The sequence below is a fragment of the Urocampus carinirostris genome, chromosome 5 (assembly GCF_059441175.1).
Source record: "Urocampus carinirostris isolate Australia breed hairy pipefish chromosome 5, RoL_Ucar_1.0, whole genome shotgun sequence".
NCBI lineage: Eukaryota > Metazoa > Chordata > Actinopteri > Syngnathiformes > Syngnathidae > Urocampus > Urocampus carinirostris.
This window is the reverse complement of record NC_142353.1, coordinates 18,988,642-19,011,166: the sequence shown is the minus strand read 5'-3', so window position 1 is coordinate 19,011,166 and position 22,525 is coordinate 18,988,642. Positions and strand designations below refer to the sequence as shown.

The following is a 22,525-nucleotide window of genomic DNA, read 5'->3' as shown; positions in this document are numbered from 1 at the left end:
GAGAGGGATTTGTTTGATTTTTGTTGTACTTTCCTCCTTTTCTTTTCCTTCGGACATTGCTGCCATCCTTTTGTTATTTCCCCATCATAAAAAGGCTTCTTATGTTTGGCCAATACCCATGACACTCTGGGTTGTTGTTGTGTGTGTGATTTAACAATAAACTTGCTGGACTGTTGATATACTGCTTCAACCTGTCAACTTCTAGCCTTCTCAGGTCTGAATTAGGAGGAAACGTCTTTTCGATAGAGCTGTGCTCTTTAACATAATGGTGCTTCACATTTTCACGTTTTTATAGCAATTGTCTTTAAACATATAATGCACATTGGTTTTGGACTTACAAGTGGGAAAATAGACACATATTTGTCAGTCCAATTTTCATGAAAACGGTGGTTTCCATTGTCCACTTTTCGTCTTTTAGTCATCGTTGAGCACGCAACTTTTGTCTGATTAGATCTTCTACTTGTTGCACGTAAACAAACATTGTAAAGTGCTAGGTACGACTCGTGCTTATCGGTCTAGTCAAGCTGGCAGGGTTCACTCTCGCTCAACCAATCAGCACATCGTTGTCATAGAGGAGACAGCCCATAATGCCATGTTACCCAGGCAACACCCAATCAGCGCTGTCTCGTAAAGCACAACTTCCTCCCTCCCTCTCACACATGCACAGTACGCACAGAGCTCAGGGCAAATGGCGAAAAAAAAAAATTGGTTTTGTTTAAAAAAGACACGTTCGCCTTTGGTCCACAGAGAGGTGTGCCACGGTCCACGGCCGGACCAGGGTCCGCCAATTGAAGACCCTGGTCCAAGAATATATATTTTAGTGGAAAGCTGAGTCATCTATGTTCTCTGCCATTACAATGAGCATATGTTAACTAAATGGTTAAAGCACTTCTATGTATGAATAGCAGCCCTTTAAGTAAATTATTGTTTTTTAGCACTACATGACTTCTGTGTACATTAATGGAACCATTCTGTATATTATTACCAGGACAAGTACATGTAACCTGTGTATGTCAACCTTTATGCTGCTATAGTTAACTCGTATAAATCTACTAACACTTTAGCAAACTACAAAACAAAAAAAAACAAAAAAACTCATTCAGCATGTTACTACCACCATTGTAACCCCTAACACAACATTACCATTTATGCCAGCCATGCATAGGATAGGCTCACAAATGTAAGCCAATTTAGAATGTTGATGATTCCAGATTAAAAATAAGGCATCATGATTGAGACCCACATCAACCTGTGAAAATGCTGAAGTATTTTCCGGTTTTCCTTGTCGTTAAGTAGGTTTAAAAGGAAGGGATGTTGTCATGGTGATATGTGCAACCCTTTGATACTTTCTGTGATTAAATGCTACACCAATATATATGACTTGACTTGTAAGGTTGGGCATTCGAGAAAATTGATTTTATAAATACTTCCTGTTAAAAAAAACTAATTGGAAATTAAAAAAGCATCTGGAATTAGGGGTAGCAATTAAAGAGTTTCATTTAAATTACTTGAAACTGGTGCTGCTTTTTAAGTTAATTGCACCATTTAAGCAATTTGCCCATAAGCTATATGTAGCTAATGAATGTTTGTTTCACTTAAAATCAGTTATTCTTGTCTGAACATTAGTCACAGGGTAATTTTTTTCAGTGACGTTTTCTTTAAATGATTGTGGTTGAGATTTTTTCTTTTAAAACAAATGAAATTGCAATTGTCAGGAGCTGTTGATAAGTCCTAGGCACTTTTTGTCAGTGGACAAAATCGAAAATATAATTAGTTGACAATTAATCCAGTTGTATCGCCAGACATTGTTTTTTCCCATTAAATATAACATGGGGAAAGAAACCGTTTAGGGTGTTGGGGTGTCACACAATGGTTCGAAAAAAGCTGAGCCTACCCTGCCGCCGCAGCAACCAGCAGCGCCTTTGCCAGCTCGCTGTCTGTGTGTGCAGATATACACATCACAATACTGCCACTGGGGCATACTATTGCACAAGGGGGGGTTCAAATTCAACAATCGCCTCAATGTTTGTTACTACCATTGCTAATTTGAGCTGAGGAAAATCAGATTTTATTACGATTTTTATCGAAAATATGGGGTAATAAATATGGTAGGTAAATGACTAATTATTAAAAATAGTTGTTGATTAATTTGCTCATCGTTTAGTTGTTGGATCCCCTGTGAAAAATGCACACGCCTTTATGAATTAACCATTTTTGGTGCTTCGTGAAGCTTATCAAAGCAACTTTTTTTTATCACAACCTCGCTGGCACCTCGTTTTGAAAAGATAGCTAAATTGGCTATATAGAGTTGCATTAAGAATCACAGGCTTACAAATGAAGACCATACATCTTTGTCTTTTTCTTTATATACTCACTAGCCTTTTGCCCTTATCGCAGATCTGAGGGCACTAAGAAAAAAAAATCAAGCCTCTCTGTCTTCTGTTGGTCCTTTATTACGTATCACAGGATAGTGTGTGTCATTTAGCGGCTTCTAGTTATTAAAAAAAAATCTTCATTTAATGAACAAAAACAATGTTGATTTGAATAATAAGCAAAAATATATCAACTAGCAAATAAAAAGGCAACAACAAGATAAATGTTGTGGTTTGGCCACTTTTGAGTCTCCAGATGGTATTCTTCCTTGTGCTATTCAGCACTCGTTTTTGGCGTCATGTGGTTTGGGGGCCACATGTTAGAAAATAATTCTCATGGGCCCCAGACTACTAGCATAGAACGTGTAGCTGGACGACTCGGGGTCTTTTTGGAGGCTCATAATTGAATTATGATTAAAAGATGCAAGATTTGATCATAAAACGATTATTGAGAGATTTATTTTCTACAGTATTTTTTTCCTTCACACAATCTCATGTAATATTTATCAATAGTGCAGTTGTTGAAAAGAAAAATGAAAAACAATTGAATTGATTTCCACTACCGTTTATTTAACTAGGGGAAACTCCTGCAGACTGGTGAATGACAAAAGGAGCATACAAAAACTAATTTAATTGTATGTATTTCTGCCTTATATTTTAATGAAATTCTTTACCTAAATATTGGAACTGTTGAATTATATATATATATATATATATATATATATATATATATATATATATATTATAAAAAGGAGCTAAAGCTTCTTTAAACTTCTGCAAAAACACCCAGAAGCTATTTTTTTCATTTTGGATTTCGCCTTTATGAATTTTATTTGGAACTTATTTCCTCAATGTTCTCTGGTTTATTATTACTAGCAAATAAAAGTGGTGCCTGGCTTTGGCGACATCCAGTGGACAAATACAAAACTGCAAGTCATTGCTTGATTCCATATTGGGTTATGCAGCTCATTTTTTTCTTCTCTTAGCGGGCCATGAGTTTGACACATGTGCTTTAAGCGAGTAGTGCCCGAGGTTGGTTTCCCTGCTCTGTACTCGCGAGCGTTAAAAATGACGAGGAAGATTGATTCCCTAATATAAAATCCCAAAACGGCATCCATGTGCGTGTAGAGTTACGGCGTCTCCACCAGCGACAACCAGTGAGCAACAATTAGAGCGAGAGGGAGCGCAGCACTAGCGTGTTTGCTGTCTACTGTTAATTGGGTGACATTTGGAAGAAACGTGGCTCTCTGGGCTCCTGCAGCTTGTTCTAATTGTTTCTAAACCAAGCGGAACCCTACCCACAAAAGAACACACTCATACACACACGCACACACACACAAACACACAACCTCAGCAATACAAGGTTTGTGGGAAGCCATCAAAACGCCTCTCCGGACACGTCATGGGGAATGGCAAATAAAGCTGGATGGCAGGAAGAGAAGCCACCTGTTCTCCTTTCACACTCCGATGCGCGTTTCCCTCTCTTCACCACCCTCTCTCTCCTCCCTCGCACACGACACTGCAAAATTTCACTTCCAATGAAGATTATACATGTTAACTAACAAGTTGAATTTGTTTCATGACTTCGCTTCTTTTGTAATTTACTGTTAAGTTTAAACTTTAGTAGACGCACAAACTAGAGAGAGAAGACATCGATGGATCTTGAACTTGAAGGAAGGGCAGAAGAAAGGCCTTGAGAAAAGAATTTCCATCTCTGTGCTACCGCCTCTTCCTAAGCCTTTTTTGAAACCTTCAAGGTTTCTAAAAATAAATCAACCCAAAGGGGTGTGGTCATCAAAGGACAGCAACATGATTGCCAGATAGCGACAATGATATTGAAAGAGAATAAGAAAATAACATAAATCGAAGTATTGTGAGAATTACAGGATCCCAGTGAGATTTAATACACAGCTACAGCTGCAGGATGCAGAAAAACAGCCTGCCTTATTTAACAGTCCCTATACGAGGCCACCGACCCTTGCAGGGAGGGGGATTAGTCAGCCTCACCAATGTGCCGATGTGTGACCCAATGGTCTTAACTGGTAACTGAATAATGTGTGCGAGGGTGATTCAAGATCAGGAAAAGCCAAGCAAGGACAAATCAAAGCAACATAGCAAGTCAGTTTAAGTCTTCCTATATCTGAAAGGCAACAATCCCCGTGTCTGAGTGGCCTTAAGGGTCACTCAATTGAACCCAAGATTTTTGATTAAAAGTTTGTAAGTCCCCTTCCGTCAAATTTGCACACTTGAATAAATAGGAATGCCTTATATGAAATCAAATGTTCATATTAGCCTTTCAAATATACATGAGTACTTAACCATTGCTCGCCAGCAAAGTCAACAGTTGAACAGTCTGTTGAAGTGTCAAACGAAACGAGAGGAAGAAATATTGCAGAAAATGCAAACTGATGTCGAATAAATGTCCAATATACACATTTAACTACAGAATGATTCGCTTAAGCCAGTGATGTGCAGACACATCATCATGGATATATAAAATTAAATCTATATCAAATGTTTATATTTTTTCAGTGATAAAGTTCTTTCTCATTTAGCTTCACAATTGTTTTTTTTTTAAATGTTGCATATCCACAAATTTGGGATATTAATAAAATGAACGCAAAAAACCCTTTCAAACTTTCTAATCTTATCTCTCGAGATAAGTTAAATAGAGTATCAGATTTAAGATATGTACGTTAAACTTTCAGACTTTATGATGGATTTCCCATTTCAATTGAAACTCATTTTGAGAACTTGCAAGAATCTTGCAGGAAATCCGTCAACTTTTTTACATTTTGTTTTGTAAAAGCATCATTCAAAAATTGATTCAACTATTTACAAAGTGTTTGCCCTGAAGCTCAAAACTCAAGCTCGGGTGTGTCCTGTTTCCACTGATTATCCTTAAGATGTTTCTACAGCCCATCTGGAGTCCAAATCTGGTAATCCAGTTGATTGTAAATGATTTGTTAAGGGGCATGTACCTGTAACTGTCTATATAGTATCACTGAGTTGACAGTGAATGTCTTTGCATAAACCAAGCATCAAGTCAAAGGAATTGTCTGTGAACATTCGAGACAGGATTGTCCCAAGGCACAAATCTGAGGAGGAGTGAAGATTCCAATGAGCACAGTGTCCCCCATCATCTAGGAATGTAAGACATTTTGAACCACCAGGACTCTTCCTTAAACTGGCCAGCCACCTAAACTGAGCCATTGTAGGAGAATTGCCCTGGTTAGTGAGCATTGCTCTGTGCAGTGAAGAAAAGCTTCCAAAAGGACAACCATCTATACAGCAATCCACCAATCAGTCAACATTGTAGATAGGCAAGTCATAAGTCATTTCTTAGTAAAAGGCAAATGTTAACCCACTTATAGTTTACAAAATGCCAGATGAAGGACTTCCAGATCATGATGAACAAAATGCTCGTATCTGATGAGACAAAAATTGAACTCTATGGCATAAATGCAGTTTAGGGGAAACCAGACTCCCCTCATCACCAGGTCAATACAATCCCTAGAGTGAGACATGGTGGTGGAAACTTCATGTTACAGAGATTTTTTTCAGTGGCAAGAACAGGAAGACAAGTCAGGATAGAGGAATAAGATGAATGCAGCAATAAACAGAGATTCTGGATAAAAAAGCAGCTCCAAAGCCCTGTTGACCTCAGACTGGCGCACCGGTTCAATCTCTCAGGAGGACAACAACCATAAGAACACAGCAAAGGTACCATCTCTGTAAATGTCCTTGGGGGACGCAGCCAAAGTCCAGACTTGAATCCAGAAAATATCAGAGAGATTGAGAATGGCTGTGCACTAGAGGTAAAATTGTATGCCCAAACCCGGCCCGAAGTTTAGGTTGGGTCAAAAATGTGAACCATTAGTTCGGACTCGCAGTTTTTTTTTGTTTTGTTTTTAACTCTTCACGTGTTTTCTCGTTACTTTATTTTGTGAAGTATTTACGGAGCGCCACATACATGCTCGTTGGTGTATGCTAATTAGCCACCCCCCAGCTACTAAGTGTCCGACATCGCCGGCGTGGTCGTCATGTGCTTACTTTCTCCCGCTGAGTCCTCACAAATGAAATGTGGAAATTCAGGTCTGCTTTAGGCTCTGTCCCCAAATTCAAGTTAGTTTGTTGGGCTCGAGCTGGACCGGGCTTTAAAACACGCAGGTCTGGTAGAGCCGTATTTTTGAGCCCGATCCTACTTCTTCTGTGGACCAACACTTCCTATTCGGCTTGATGAAAGTTGGCAGGTGCTTCAAAATAGAATGGGCAAAACTGGCCAAAGACAGCTGTGCCAAACTTGTGACATTATATACTAAAAATAATTGTGAAAACGCTGTGAATACTTACGTTTTTTTAATTGTAATACATTTGCAGTAATCTCAAATGTTTTCCGGTTGTCATTATAGAGTTACGGGCAGAAAATTGAAGAAATATAGAAATTAAAGAAGACTGTACTATAAATGTGGAAACAGTTAAGCACTGTGAATACGGATGCACAATACAGTTCAAAGCTAGGCAGCAACTAGCATATTATACGTTATAGCAAACTTATTTAGAAAAACATTACTGATTTTTCCCCCCTTTGGCAAGTTTTAGGCAATAGCAACAAATACCAAATTAGCAGCTAACATTTGGGGAAATAGAGACTTATTTAGGTCACCAGCTAAAAGATAAGCGTCAGCTTTAAACCACCTCAGGACAACCTCCCGACTCAAAGAGCTCCTTTACTTTCTTCACATCCATTACCTGATAGACAGCTGAGAAACAACTTCTCTTTGGACTGGCCATTGAGCGTGTGCTGCTTGCTAATCCGCTGTTATGAGTGGACGCTCGTAGTAGACTATTGGTCTTGTAAATTCGAGTGAGGCCCAAACCGTCACTATAGGGGCACACTTTGACCTCATGATGGAAAAGTGACATTGCCAAGTGTTGAACAAAGCAACTTTTAGCGTTACAAGAGGAGATTTGATCTGGATTGCCCTGAAGCATCAACACCAACATAATGAAATCTTTGTTCAGATGTATATGAAGTTATGGAGAAGATTCGACAGGGACAGATACAATGTGTAGAAGTCAGGTAAAACCTGCGGTACAGCTCCGTGTTGGAGTGTGCGCGCTCCGGCAAAATGGATTCAGACAGATGGAGACAAAGCAAAAGGTCAAGCGCAATGAAAAAAGAGTCAAAGGATGGAAGGGACAGGAGGGGGTTGACAGATTGGTAAGGAGGTGATCAAAGACATGGATAAAACGCGAGGAGAGCAACAGACGGCCAGGAAAAAAATGTGGAACTGATTTACAAACTCAGGTGCGCTGTGCTCAGGAACACGGCTTTAAAATATTGACAATGTGTGTGTCCACAAGTAGACCTGAATATATCACAATGACGCTTGCTGAGGGTGCAAATGGACAAGGGCTCTTGAAGAATTTCCAAACCTCCAGTTGCACAACACATTTAATGACTTACTGCACACAGACATGTACTGTATGTGGTATGCGACATATCGAGGAAAACAGCGGAAGCAAAAGATCCACGTCATCAATCACACAGCTTGACTCAATAATCTACAAAGGCGCAGAATTGTAATGAGAACCATAAAGACTCTGCAAACACTAAAGTGAAGGAGTAATCACTGAGATAAAAAGCTAGAGGTTCATTTGAATATACGGTAATCTTTTTTTATAGTTCATTGTGGGCTGCATGGAAAGACTTTTAAAATGATGTACTAAAATGGCAATTTAATTGGTCAACTAGACTGCAAAAGCGAGTAACATAAATGAAGTACAATAATTATATTTCCGAAAACAACTTTCTTGATTTGCAAGCAGATGATTTTTCTAATTCAAAGAGGATTTTTTTTGTTATTTCTCTAACTCTGTTTATTGAACAACAGTTAACTTAAAATTATCTAAAAATTAAAAAAAAATACATATCCTAAAGAAAATAACATATATTTTTTTTAAATTACAACAATATGTGCCATCTGCCGGAGCAGACAATTGTGCTCATATGAGCTAATTTTACTCATTTCAGGTATTATTATTTTTCGAGAGTAAAAAAGATGATAAATCTTTAATTTTTCAAATACAAAAATCTTTCAAATACCGTCAACCACCCCCTCTTTGATCTGCTGCTCTCAGGTAGGCCCTTCAAGTCCCTTAAAAACAAAGACTAACAGGCGCGGAGTTTCCTTCCCAGATCTATCAACGCCCTAAAGAAATGCACAAGGCTGTAAAGTACATACCTTGCCTATGTATAGAAAACTGGGCATTTATAGACTCATTTTCGTATTTCTTGCTGCTAAATGCTATTGGGCTATTTTCCCATTTCCCTATTATTACGATGCAATTACAACTTAGGTCAGTCACCAAGAACCACCTATTATATTTTTGCCTAATTATCCTGACAATCTTTTTCTCTTTTTTTTTTCTTGTTGGTGTTCGTAACATGTTCATCCTGGAGTGCCATGCTTAATGCCATTATAAAAATATACACTATATTGTTATCAATGACAATAGAGACAATTCAAATTCTAAATACAGTATAATAATATAAAAACAATAGTACATCAATCTTTCTTTTTCCTTACTGCTTCCCTAGTACTTACGGACTATTATCTGATTTTATATACATATATATATATATATATATATATATATACACACACACCGTAAAATTCTACAAAAGTGCATCCAGTACATTTTTGAAGAAAAAACATGCTGTACATACATAAGCCGCCCCCTGACTATGCCGCATGCACCCACATTAAAACATGAAATATTTACAATGAAAGACGGGATACAGATAGAGTTTTACTATTACACGGTACCTGTAACTCGTTTATCAAAAGTCCGCCAGCCTGCCGGTGGGCCAGCCGAATTTTGATGAACGAATACATGTCTGTATCAATGTCACCAGTCACTGAAACATGTCATGCCACATATCATTGGAAAGCTTTAACTCTTGGGATTTCAAAATATACTCAAGAGAGAAACATTACGATCAGTTCTGAACAAGATACCCGAAAACTATAAAGCCAACGTAACTCACCAATATCTCCCCTGATAAATGTAAATCCACCTTAAACATTACTGCCTTGATGGAGTTTGCTTCTTGTAACCTGTTTGTTTCGCCACATAATTTCAGTTTATAAATAAACACTCGTAAAATAATTCCCAATATGGAAGCTAGCCCTACCCTTTCGATTGAAACCTTTTCCATTATTAGGGGCTGTTCATGCTTGTTTTATTTATTTACAAAGCGCAAAGTAACATTAAACTTTGGTCTTCCACGACACATTTTCCACCTGTCCTCAGTCTTACCTTTACTGCTCGGGCGCCCCTGGAAGGCGTTAGAAAAAATGCATATTTTAGCTGCATCATTGCATAAGCCGTAGTGTTGAAAGCTTGGAAAAATAAAGAGCTTGTAGTCCAAATTTTACAGTCTATAAATTTTACAAATAAACAAAAGATAGTCAATCTATTTACCTGTGAGAAAGAGAAAGACCCATGACGTTGAATTAAAGATGCAGACAGAGGGGAAAACAAAGAACGCGGCTAGAGATTGCCAGCCAACGCCTGCAGATACCTAGGACATCTCCTTCATCTGTTTGCCACCAACCAAATCAAATAAAGGCTGAGAGTGCAAACGCGTCAGGCTGTCTCAAAACTGTAACACACACTCGTGCTTTTAACTTGTTGATTTACCTCAGCACAAAAAGCCCCGAGGAGTACAACAGCCTGTGGCAACGTATCCCCAATAAAACTCGGACAGTCGTGTTTCATCTTGTGGATCCCGTTTAAATCTCACTACCGCCAAATTCGCTTTCTCTAACTTCCATCTTTGCCCAGATTGACTGCTTTTCCGTTGTATGTTATTGATGAGATATCACTTAAAATATATCTATAAATACACATAAACTTTAAATCAGTGTGGCAGTGTAAATAATCACGCTTATCAAGTTTAGGTCCATGAGCTAAAACCATCATTGCTCACTGTTTGAATATTGAAAACATCAAAAGCAAGTTTTTGGAAGAGTTCCTCTTCCAAGAAGCGCCTTTGGTTTGTATAATTTACAAGAAATTTCTGGACTAATGAGGTACATGGTTTCCCGTGTGATTGTACAAATAGCTTGGGGCTTAATATTTGAGCTTATGCATAGTTTTCTATCCCTAATCCTGTCAATGCTATTGGACTACCACCCCCTATTTCTGTGGCAAAAAAATACCCTCAAAATAATTATTGAACAGAATATCCATTCTGTGGCAGCTGTCACACACTTGAGTCCATCTGTTACAGAACATGCTGTTACAAAATGGACATTGGAAACAATTGTAGACTGGCGTTAGGGATTTAACAAAAACGTTTAAGAATATGTATATTGTATATATTTAATAATTTATTATTTGAGCGCCAATCAAAAAGTTCGATCTTTGCGATTTTAAATTTAATGACATACAGTGCCATCAAAAAGTCTTTCCTCCTTCCTGATTTCTGTCTTGTTTCTCACATTTTTTCAATCGCAAAGGTTTCAAATCATCAAAACAATTTTAATATCACACAGTGACAACCTAAAGAAATACAAAAAGCAGTATAAAAATGTTGATTCAATGTCTGGCTGGTAATACGAGGGAGAAGGACAAATCGAGATGAATCAGTGCACTAGCGTCTGGACCTTAAGCACGTCAACGTCTGCAACAACCAGCCGGCAGAGATGGGAAGATGCGTCGTTGCTGTCATGAACCCTTTGGACAATTTTAGAAGCTCGAGGTGCCGTTGCTGTCATGCACTTTCTGGACAATATTTTACATATTACCCATGTTTTCTTTATTGATGTTCACTATGTTTTGTGTATTGTTACCAAATGCTAAATATATTACACCCTGGTCATCCTGGGAGGGGGATTACTACTTGTAAAGGCCCTTCTCAAGGTGTTTTTCCCTCATGCTGAGGTTTTTGAGTTTTTCTTTGCCTGCATGTTGGTTTAAGATCAGGGGATGGTGTAATTGTAATCTGTGCAGTCTATTGAGATATTTTGTGATTAAGGCCTATACAAATACATGTGACTTGAAAAAAAACAAACTACAGGTAATTGAATCAAATCATTCTCCTTTCTATTCAGATTGTGAATTGTTGTGGACTTTCCATAAGAACCCCTCAAATCCTTGTTTGTGGAGTGATATGCACCGCTAAGTGCCATGTTCTCCAATTGCTATTGGCAGATCAATATGCTGCCACAATAAAGTACATTGCAAGAGCTGTTGATTTCTTGTTACTATTACAGGTGGTTGTTTCTTGGTCTTTGGCCACCCTGACATGGTCATACTGTAGGTGAGACTAAGTGTGTGACGTTTTGTTAAAAACAAATAGCCTTATCTGCGTTTGAGTTTATAATAAACTATTGCAATATAGCTTTCAATGATATACAAAATTTAACTCACCACAATTACTGAGCGTGTTTAGTATTGTTTCATACGGTTCACGGATCCCTTAGACACCTGGGTCGTAGGGGCACGACTTTCTGTGATAGGTCTCGGGCAAGTGGATAAAAAGTAAAGCGATGCTTGTACTAATTGTAAGCATTTCGAGTGGACAAGAACCAGGCTTGACCCGTTTGCGTTTTTGCATCCTTCCTTTTCCTTAAACACTGTTTTTCACTCATTGTACTATCACACCTTCTACACCACCGCCCTTCATGTTGTTCCGCTTTTCTCTTTCTCCTTCATGCTTATGTAACACTGTAGATGAGAATGCCAGCGGCTGCCGGGGCCGAGCAGACCCTGACAGCAGGAGGATTGATGGCAGACTGTTGCAGTCTGGAGACCACACACAAGGAAAGGTTGCAATCGCGTTGCAGAAAAGAAGATGGGGATGGAACGGTGGGCTACTGGTTAGCATGCACAGATCTGTTGACACTTGCTGTAGAAGTTGTAAAAAAAGCTATTTAAACCTAAAAGACACAAGGGAATAGATTTTAATTGTGAAGAAAATGCATAATGTAGACTATAAAATGCTGCTGGTACTGAAGCTTCAGGCCGATTATTCCGTCTTGATTGTTGCATGTGAACTATCTAGCCGCGGGTTTTGGAATAGGCCGACGCAAAAATTAAAGGTGGCCTGGGTAATCTCTGCGCCATAGTTTACCCAAGAGCAGAAACATCTTCTAAAGGCTTATCGGAAAGCTGATAGGTTAGTGGGACCTGGATGAGCACACAACAAAAGTGGCAAGAGTGCAATGAGGGGAAAAAAAATAAAATAAAATTGCTGACCACCAGCTTGAGCAAGTTTTGCCTTGAAATTGCCCAGTGTGAGTAGGATGATGGTGAGAACGAAAAATTAACAATTGGATGGTCAAGTACAAGTAGGAGGTGAGGAACGGCAAGAGAATAAACACCCTTCTAAAATAATGGCCTGAGAAAAAAAAACTAAACCAAATTCTGTTTTTTAATGTTTTGAAAGTTTTTTCAAGAGTATAGAGCCAATATAAGCTGAGAATGAGTAGTCTCTTGGGGCCAAACCTAAATGCTAAGTATGCCATGTTTCCATATTGCATATTTGCTGGATGACCAAACGTAAACTGGAGAAATACCAGATGCATATCTGAAGGCTTGTACTTGGGCATTTGTACACTACACATAACATTGAAACATAAAGCATTTGTACAAGCCTTTTAGAACAGTGGGTCCCCAACATTTTATGCGTTACGGACCAGTCTAATGTCTTAAAGTAGTCTCGCAACCCGGCCCAAAAACAATATCGACAACATTGAAAAGAGTGAAAATAGAGCTATAATACCTATCTGCATCCTGAGTGGACTAATGGTTAGGATTCAGTGCTTTCACCGCCGCAAACGGGGCTTCAATCCCGTTACTTTCAATGTTGTGCAAATTCGGTCAGCGGTATTTTCAACTGATCAATACTTGCTCAAATACAGTTATATACAAAAACGTAAAACCTTGTGTATTTAGTCAACCCAAAATTTAAGTTCTTTTCTGGTTAAAAAAGACGTGATTACACACAAATACAGATGATATAAGCAAAAAAAATTAGGCAACTTTTTAAAATTTCTGTACGGCCCGTTGTCAAACGACCGTTTGCCTGGTACTGTTCAACGGACTGGTGGTTGCCGCATACTGCGGAGTAAACAATATAGACTTCTATTGCCTAGATTAAACAAAAGAAAGGGCCTGATGCATGCTTTTTAAGAAAGAAAGGTACAAAGTGTGACAGCTCACAAACGGAAGATAAAAAGATAAATAATTAGCAAACCAGAGGCTGAAGGTATAAGCATGCATTCAATAAACATCCAGCATCAAACTAATCTAAAAAAGGAGAATCTTTTATCTTGTTTTTAGGGAGTATCTTTGAACTTTAAAGGGGATCAATCATTATCAAATGAATTATCAATGACCTTGAACACAAAGACTGAGAAAACACAAGATACCGCAGGAGACCATTTCTCCAGTGTTATTACCTCAGCCAAGGAGGTTCTTTGTTTTTATCATCATAATGATTTGGTCAATTGATATTAGTGGACGTAATTCTTTTTACTATTGCGACTTATTTTTATGATTGAGATTTAGTGGTTTTCCAACAGTAGTTTGGCATTTAGCATCAGTCCCAGAATTTTGACCAGATGTACCAATTTAATTTCCAAAATGAATAGGTTCTACATACTAAATGCCTCAGACCTCAAAATTGCGACCAGCATCAATCCATCCCCTTATTTCTACAACGCTCTGATCTGCTCAACCTGCTGTGTCACACACTCTGAATCATTAATTAGGGCTTTACATTATGCACCGCCATCGGTTTCAGGGCTTATTATAGCAATTTCATTGCCATGCTTGTAATTGTGTGTAGTTGCACTTAGCAAAACAGTACTGCCTAGCACAGTAAGAATCTATATATAGTCCTAATATCAAGTCCAAACGGTCTATTCTATTGCCTGCGGCATCAGGTACACTGTATGCCATTTATTTCTTTAGCTTAGTGTTTGAAGCACAAACTATTTTGCAGATACTCTAAATTATCTTGGATATTTAGCCACATGCTGCAAATCATGTTGCGATCACATGTAGCAGCCTATTGTGGTATATTACCATGTTAGAACAAAGCATACATAGAATCTGGTTACAATTGGTCTTGTTCCCTTGCTTGCTATCAAAGACCTCATTAATGGGTGACTAGCGTTGTCCTGAAGGATTACTTAATGAATGGATATATCCTCACTGCAAATACAGACATGAAGATGAATAAAATAAAGTATGTTATCCGTTTTACTTGTTTTAAGTTAAATGATGATAATTAAGTGATTGTTTTTTGGTAAAATGTGTCTTATCTATTCATTTTTAAACAGAATTTAAACATACAGCACACTTTAAGGGTCTTCGACATTTTCCTAGTTGAAAGCTAGTATTTGTGACTAATTCCCACAAAGAGCACCCAGTATGAAAAGCATTTCTAAAATAACTTGTGTTATAACAATGTTGTTACTATGTTATTACCAGGTTAATTATTGTAAGTATGGTTAAAATGACTCAGTCAACCACTAAAAAACTATTTTACAAGATAATCACAATTATCCTGCACTAGTGAGCTATTTTCAGAACACGTCTGCGGGCATCACATCTGTCCTTCGAGGCACCTTGGCACTTTGGAGACCCTAGCTTTAGTAAATCTATTCTTGGGTATGTTTCACTTCATGTTTGACTTGTTTTTCTAGTAAAATACAAAAATAACTCTTAAAATTTGCAGTATTAGCTAATAAAGTGTTTGTCAACCTTTTTAAAAATCAGTTCCCACCACCGGTCTCATGTTTTCAAGCTTATATGTTTATATTGCCTAAATACATCAATTAGTATCAATTTTATTTTATTCAAAATAAGCCAAAATAATCCTGCCATTGGAATACAAGCTTTCACTGTTCAAATTGTTCAGTAAAATAAGCACATAATATAAATCTACAAAATTATGACCAAGATTGTGCTTTTTTAGGTTTTAATATTGTTTTTTTTCCTCAGTGGGGTCGCAGGGGGGGCTGGAGCCCAGACCAGCCCAGCTATCTTCGGGTTGCCAGCCGGTCGCAGGGCACACAGAAACAGACAATTTGCTCGCTCAATCACACCTAGGGACAATTTGGACCGGCCCAAAAACCTGAAATGCATGTTTTTGAAATGTGGGAGGAAACCGGAGTGCCCGGAGGAAACCCAATCAAGCACGGGGAGAACATGCAAACTCCAAACAGGAAGTTGGATCTCATGACCTCAGAACTGTGCTGCACACACGCTAACCACTGCGCCGCCGTGCTGCCCCCAAAATATAAATAGAGAGATAGAGAGAGACAGAGACAGAGACAGAGACAGAGAGACAGAGAGACAGAGAGACAGAGAGAGAGAGATACTTTATTCATCCCCGAAGGGAAATTCACATTTCCAGCAGCATCCCTGAGCTGAGAACAATACAATAATAAAGCAAAAGAATACAATATACAAATACCCAGTGTGACGTGCAAATGCCCACTGTAGCGTGTTATATAGAATAACTAAATAGTGCTACACAGAATACATATTGCAATAAGATTCAGTAATATGCAATGTAGGTGGTGTGGTTTACTGTGGGCTTTTACTCTGCCGGGTAGAGTTAAAGAGCCTCATGAGGAACAAAAGATCTCTTCAGTCTGTCCGTAGTACAAGACAGTGACAGCAGTCTGTCGCTGAAACTGCTCTTTTGTCTGGAGATAATGCTGTGTAGTGGATGCGATGGATTGTCCATGATTGACCGCAGCTATATATATAGATATATATATATATATATATATAGATATATATACTGCAGCCATATCCCCCTAGTGGCAGGTTGTTAGAGTCATTTCTGACTCTTTTTGGGAGATTGATACAGAGGAGTGGATTCCCAGCCTCCTCGCTCAACCCAAGCTACTATATAGATATATATATATATATATATATATATATATATATAATTATTAATTAATACCAGCTTGGTGGCCTTGGGGGTAGGGCGCCCCGAGACTGGGAGGTCGCTGGTTCAAGCCTTGGCCAAGTCATACCTAAGACTTAAACATTGGTACCCATTGCCTCCCTGCTTGGCGCTCGGCATTAAGGGTTGGAATTGGGGGGTTTTGTCACCTAATGACTCCCAGCACTTCAGTTGGGTTGGGCGAGGGGGCTGGGAATCCCCTCCTCTGTATCGATATCCCAGAAAGAGTCAAAAAAAGACTCTAACCACCTCCCACTAGGGGGGACATGGCTCTGGTATATATATTTATATTATTGTTTTTTGCAATGCAATTTTAAAAGGCTTCAGCAAGAAACAATCATTATTAGATATTTCCCTGTACTAACTCATGAGCAGATAACTAATATAAAAATAAAAGAAAGTAATCTGCAGCTACATACTGGAATGCATGAATGTTACATAAACTCTGTTGATCACTGTAAAAAACTGAACTATGGCATTCAATTTTGCAAAGATTTCCTGAGTGTGCTCCAGCACATTGTGTGAAAAACATGGATCTAATATTGTAAATGAATATATTTAGGATTTTAAGACTTTTTGAAGATAATTAAAATAAACTGTTTTGCCATCCCCCATCTGACACTATTTTGTTAATTTAAGAATTGTTCTGTTATTTACAGAGGAAAACAAGTTACAAATACATTCAGAAGGGAAAATACTATTACAAATGAGCAAATAAATTCTGCCATAAGTGGTAGGATGATATTTTTGGCAGTACCGTATTGATTCGTGTATAGTGCACACCTCTATTTTTTTTAATAGAAATCTGTATGAAATTGTGTTTCACTTTTTCTAGGCTCAAACTAAGCATTGTAAGTGAGAAACGTTGTTGAATATGTGCCGCCATGATTCAAATCATTTATTGACAAGATAAACTAAGAACACAATACCAACTGAGGGGGGGCAAAGCCCCCCGAAGTTCCTGGGTTTTAAGCAATTTACTTGTACAAAACCATGCTTAAATTAATCATTTAAGTAACATCTTTAGAAGATTTAAATAACAAAATAATTTGCCCACATACCTGATTATTTTTGTAAATACTGTAAGGTCAGTTCAAATGCAGTTCAGACCCTGCAGCTCGTGCAACGATGCGGCCAATTTATGCAATTTTTCTCACGGCCGCCAGGGTGCGCCAGAGCAACAAAGGTAAGAGTGAGACAGTCGGATTTTTAATTTTTTTGCTACGCCAGTGAAAAAGTGAAAGTGAAAAAGTCGGAATTCCGACTATAGTCGGAAAAATCACATCCCTGATTTAATGTTTTGGGATTGTTGGTAGCGACAGTAGTTGAAAAATACGGTAATATAATACCGTAAAACCTTGTGTATGACATGCAGCCAAGATTTGAGTTCTCTTTAGATAAAAAAGAAAACAATGGCTGTTATACACAAAGAAATACAGTATATAAAGAGCCATTGTGTTCCTCCTAAATTTGCTTAGAAAACACTCAAGGCCAATTTTTGTAAACCTGTTTAATATCTACACTTACAAGACCTTATGTGCAATTTGTTTGTAACCGTACACCACATTCGGCAAAAGCAGTGAAAAAGGCCTCCTACACCCCCTTTGCTGCCCTCCAATCTTTTATTTTAAAAATCTGATTCAATATATCAAAACCAAGCAAGATCTTGGACCATTAGTTGCTTGCTCCACTGAAAGCTCTCTTAGCAAAATCCCCAAAATGGAATCACTTAAGCAGGAAAAAAAACGTCGCCCACACATCGCAATTTTAATTAATAACACAGTGAAACTTTTTATAGAAAAAATACTTTATCATTTTCAAGAGCATAAAAACACATTCAAAGATTCGGACTGAGCGAGTAACACAGCCATTGTGCTACAAGGAATTCGGCAAATGGAACAGTCTTTTTTTTCCTAAATGAGGCTGTACGATGCAAATGAGTTTGCTAAAGTTATTTTGTTCTAATTATGTTTTAATGAACTATTTTTGTTCTGAATAATTGAATCCTTTTTCATGGAGGAGCCACAGAGATCATTAGCCTACATTCTACATGGTGTTGTCATCTTTCCACACCGCGCCCCATTTGTAGCTTCATTTTTGGCAAATACAGTAAATCGGCAGAGTCCCTAAGCTTAGCAGCATTTAAATTACATACCAGCTCACAGCTTCTTTTCTGCCGTGATTAGCTTCGAGGTACTGTATCAGTAAGAAATTACAAAGACATCAACACTTACTATCTGGAGTATCAATGCTTGCATTTGAACTGGTATGAGCTGAGGTTATTTGCAGTAAAAAGAATTTCTAGAAGTATTAATTATGCGAATGAGAGCTCAAATATTAGTGACAAACAATATGAGCAAGGTCTACAATTATGTTTTCCGAATTGACAGGAAAGTAATCATATCATATTATATATATATATATATATATATATATATATATATATATATATATATGATTTAGTGATGTTTGTTGATTTGATGAAATCTATTAAATAATAATATTACAAGAGCCCGTATTAAGATAAACATACCACGTACAATTTGTCTCCCTCCCGCAGTTACTTAAGAGTGTTGAGGCACAATTTTTAAAATTAGTAATAGTTTCAGGTGCTAGCAAAGGTTATTTGTAAAAAAAATGTCAAAATACTGCAAACGAGGATACCAACGTGTTTACCTTCAGTGCAAACAGCGCTGGGCGAAGAGAAAGGCTGTGCACGCCCTGTGTAAAGCTCCACCCATTCCTATCACTAACCCAATCAATTTGCTCTAGGTGCTTTGCTAGAGCTTTTGGGTGAAAATTTAGTTTTGGGTTCATGTTTTTTCAGTTGCTTTTCATCATAAAGTGTCTCAACAATGAACATATATTGTTTAATCAGCTTCCATATTAAGGATTATTTAGCGATATACAGGTGTTCTGCCTTGAAATCCCAGGCATTACATTATTCTTGACCCTGAGACAAATATGCAATACTCCTTTTCCAGAAAATATTGCTAAAAATGTATGCTATGCCAGATTGCGTCAAATTACCGACCAGTTGCCTAGCATGCATGCTTGTTTTCTACAAAAGCACTCTAAACTTCACATGATACATGTTGGCAGAACATACTCCTAGGTCTCAGGGAAGCTTCCATGTTTGCAAGTCTTAGCATCAAGTGAAGTTTGACGACTTCACCTAGTGGCTCAGATGCTTTATGTTGACTTGCACGACGATGCCCATCAATATGCATGGTGCTATAAGCTTCTATAGCTACAGATAAGTCACTGCAAATATCACAGTGACAACACTTTTCTATCAGAGGCTGTATGAGAAGTAAATTATACTTGCTCTAAAATATAACATCAACTTTATTTTCATACGGACACAGTCATAACCAAGCACCAACACTACTAGATTTTCTCATACATAAAAATATACTCTCTCACACATCCTATTATTATCTCATACACACACTGCAATACTCTCACATACATACTTCCATACTTTCACACATATACTGCTCTACTCCCACAAACATACTGCTCTACTCCCACACACATACTGCTATACTCCCACACACATACTGCTATACTCCCACAACCAACACACACACAACCACAGCTATAGACTATTACAAACTATCATACTCTCTCACACACACACACACACGACTATACTCTCTCAAACAAAGACCATAACAGTTGCTATTACTTTAGGGGCTTTTCACACCTAGTGCTATTATCACCTCACCTCTCAGTGTTGTTTTACTTTGGGTACATTTGGTAACCATGGCGATGCAGAGTGATCTGTGTGTATATATTGTACAGTTAGACGTCAAACTGGAGTTGCTCCCAGTATAAAGTATGTGTGTGACAGCACCATAATGTTTGCATGAGAATAGACCAAAATGTGTAAGAGAAAATATAGTAGTGTGTGTGAGAGTAATGTCTAAGAGTGTAGTATTGTTTGTATGCGAATGGTATTTGGGAGAGAGCTTATTAGTGTGTGGATGGCATTATAGTAGTGTGGTGAGGGAGTATAGCAGTGCATGTGTGCGAGTATAGTAGTATGTGTGAGAGAGTATAGTAGTGTGTATAAAAGGGTATATTAGCATGTTTGCATTGGTATGAGAGTATAGTTGTGCATGTGTAAGAGTATGATGTTATATATGAGAGAAAGTCCGATTTACTTCTTAAACGGTCTCTCATACTTTTCTGAGTTTTGATTTATTTATTTATTTATTTATTCACTCATTTTAGCATTACGGATCTTTGCACATGGAAAAGTAACGTTGGGAAAATAAATTGTCAGATTTAATATAATCTGTCAAATTGCAAGACAACGCACATTGAGCCAGCGGAGGAATCAGCAATGGTCGAGTGTGTGTGTAAACTGTCTTAATATGTGGCCTGCGTGTGAAATAATATGCTCTTTGCAGTGTAATGAAGATGAGAGAATGTAGATTTGACACCTCTCGAGTGTTGAGTGATGAATCAGTGTAGTCTCGTTGCACCCGTTTGTAGCAATGGCACAGGCACACATTAGCTCAAAGGGCCATGACTCACGGACAAAATAGATACTGTAATACCATTTGACTAACAAGCAAAGCAAAAAAGGCCAATCCACAAATGATGGCATACAAAGTGTGGTGTGATAGGAAAAAAGCATATAACGTAGTGTATGTATTATTTTTCAGGGCAAACCACATTGACATAACAAAGAATGGTAGTTTTGACCCAAATTTTTGTTTTACCACATTTCCCGCAATCTAAGTCACACCCTCAAAAGATCTTTAGTCATTCATTTTTTATACATAAGGCGCACCAGACTATAAGGCGCATGAAATTAAGACTACAGTAAGACTGACCGTGTTTATTCATGTATACCAGGTGGTCTCTTTAAACACGTATGGCATATTTTAGTGCATTGAATATAACCATTGGTTTCTTTATACACATACAGAATATATTAGTGCATTAATTAATTAGTCGATAAGTATCACTGGTTCCAATCTCAAAATATTTTTTTAAATAGGAATTAAACCCGGAAGGTGCCAACACGTTTACCACTAAACCTTCAGTGGTACTGATAACATACGAAAAGGCATTAGAACTTTTTACCCGAGGTGCCAAAAACACTTATTTGCCTAGTGCATTCTGTTGGATGAAGAAGTGGCGAGCCTGTGTAACCTATGTGTCAATAACCTCTCTGTTTAATATGTATAATAAGTATGTAAATACTTTATTTTTTCTGTTGCTGTCTTTTGCAATGTTATTAACGCAGAAGGAATGATGTGGAGGGACTGTTTAACTGGGTTATAAGGTGCTACTTTTAGTCTAGCAAATATGGTAATTATTTTTGTTTTACCAAAATATCAATATGCATTAAAAAAAAAAAAAAACATCCTAGCTACACTTTATAATGTGACTTTATTTTAATTATTATTGGCAACCTGTCTCTATATATTCAGCATTGCGATGAGTGGCGATGATGCTTAATAGAACAATGCCATACAAACTAATGCCAGCTGCCATTAATAACGAGGGAAGAAACGCAATGTCAAAACAAAGCCACCAGCAAGAAGGGTCAGTGTTATTTTTAAGCAGACTTGTTGTGAAACATGGCAACAATTTCAAGCATTTACGAGCAACTCACCCAAGTTTAAAGAACTTTTCAATTTTTGAAAACACAAAGAATTTGCAAGAGTTTGAAGCACCTCTACGAACCCTGCAGATTACATAGAAAAAGTTTGACCTGATTTTTTGCATTAAGCAAAAAGAGCAATGCACTTACACTGTATGGAACCGCTTGCATGCACAAGGGTCTTGCGAAATAATAACCGCCATACATGCACTGCTACCAGTTTCACGTTCTCCATATTTAGATAAACAATCCCCAGTGTCCTGACATATTTATGCATATGAGTCCATGCTTCTTAATCTCTACCCTCTTGACAGAACCCAAGCATGATTAACCATGTTCAAAGTTGACACACTAATCTGGCTTTCATGTGCTTGAAGTAAACTAAAACAATATCGGCCTGCTATCGAATGATTCAGGAGAACATAAACAGCATGGGACATCAGAGTTTCCACTGCACACTGTTATTTCTGGGATGCGTGGGAAAGCTGTGAAGGATTGGGAACATACGACGTACCGATATATTGGTTA

The 22,525-nt window shown here is 37.9% G+C and overlaps 1 protein-coding gene across 2 annotated transcripts in view; it reads right to left on the bottom strand.

Moving 5' to 3' along the window:
• The window catches only part of ccser1 (coiled-coil serine-rich protein 1), a 191,597-nt gene that overhangs the window by 26,504 nt on the left and 142,568 nt on the right, over window positions 1-22,525 (bottom strand). The gene's annotated exons all lie outside the window — the stretch shown is intronic.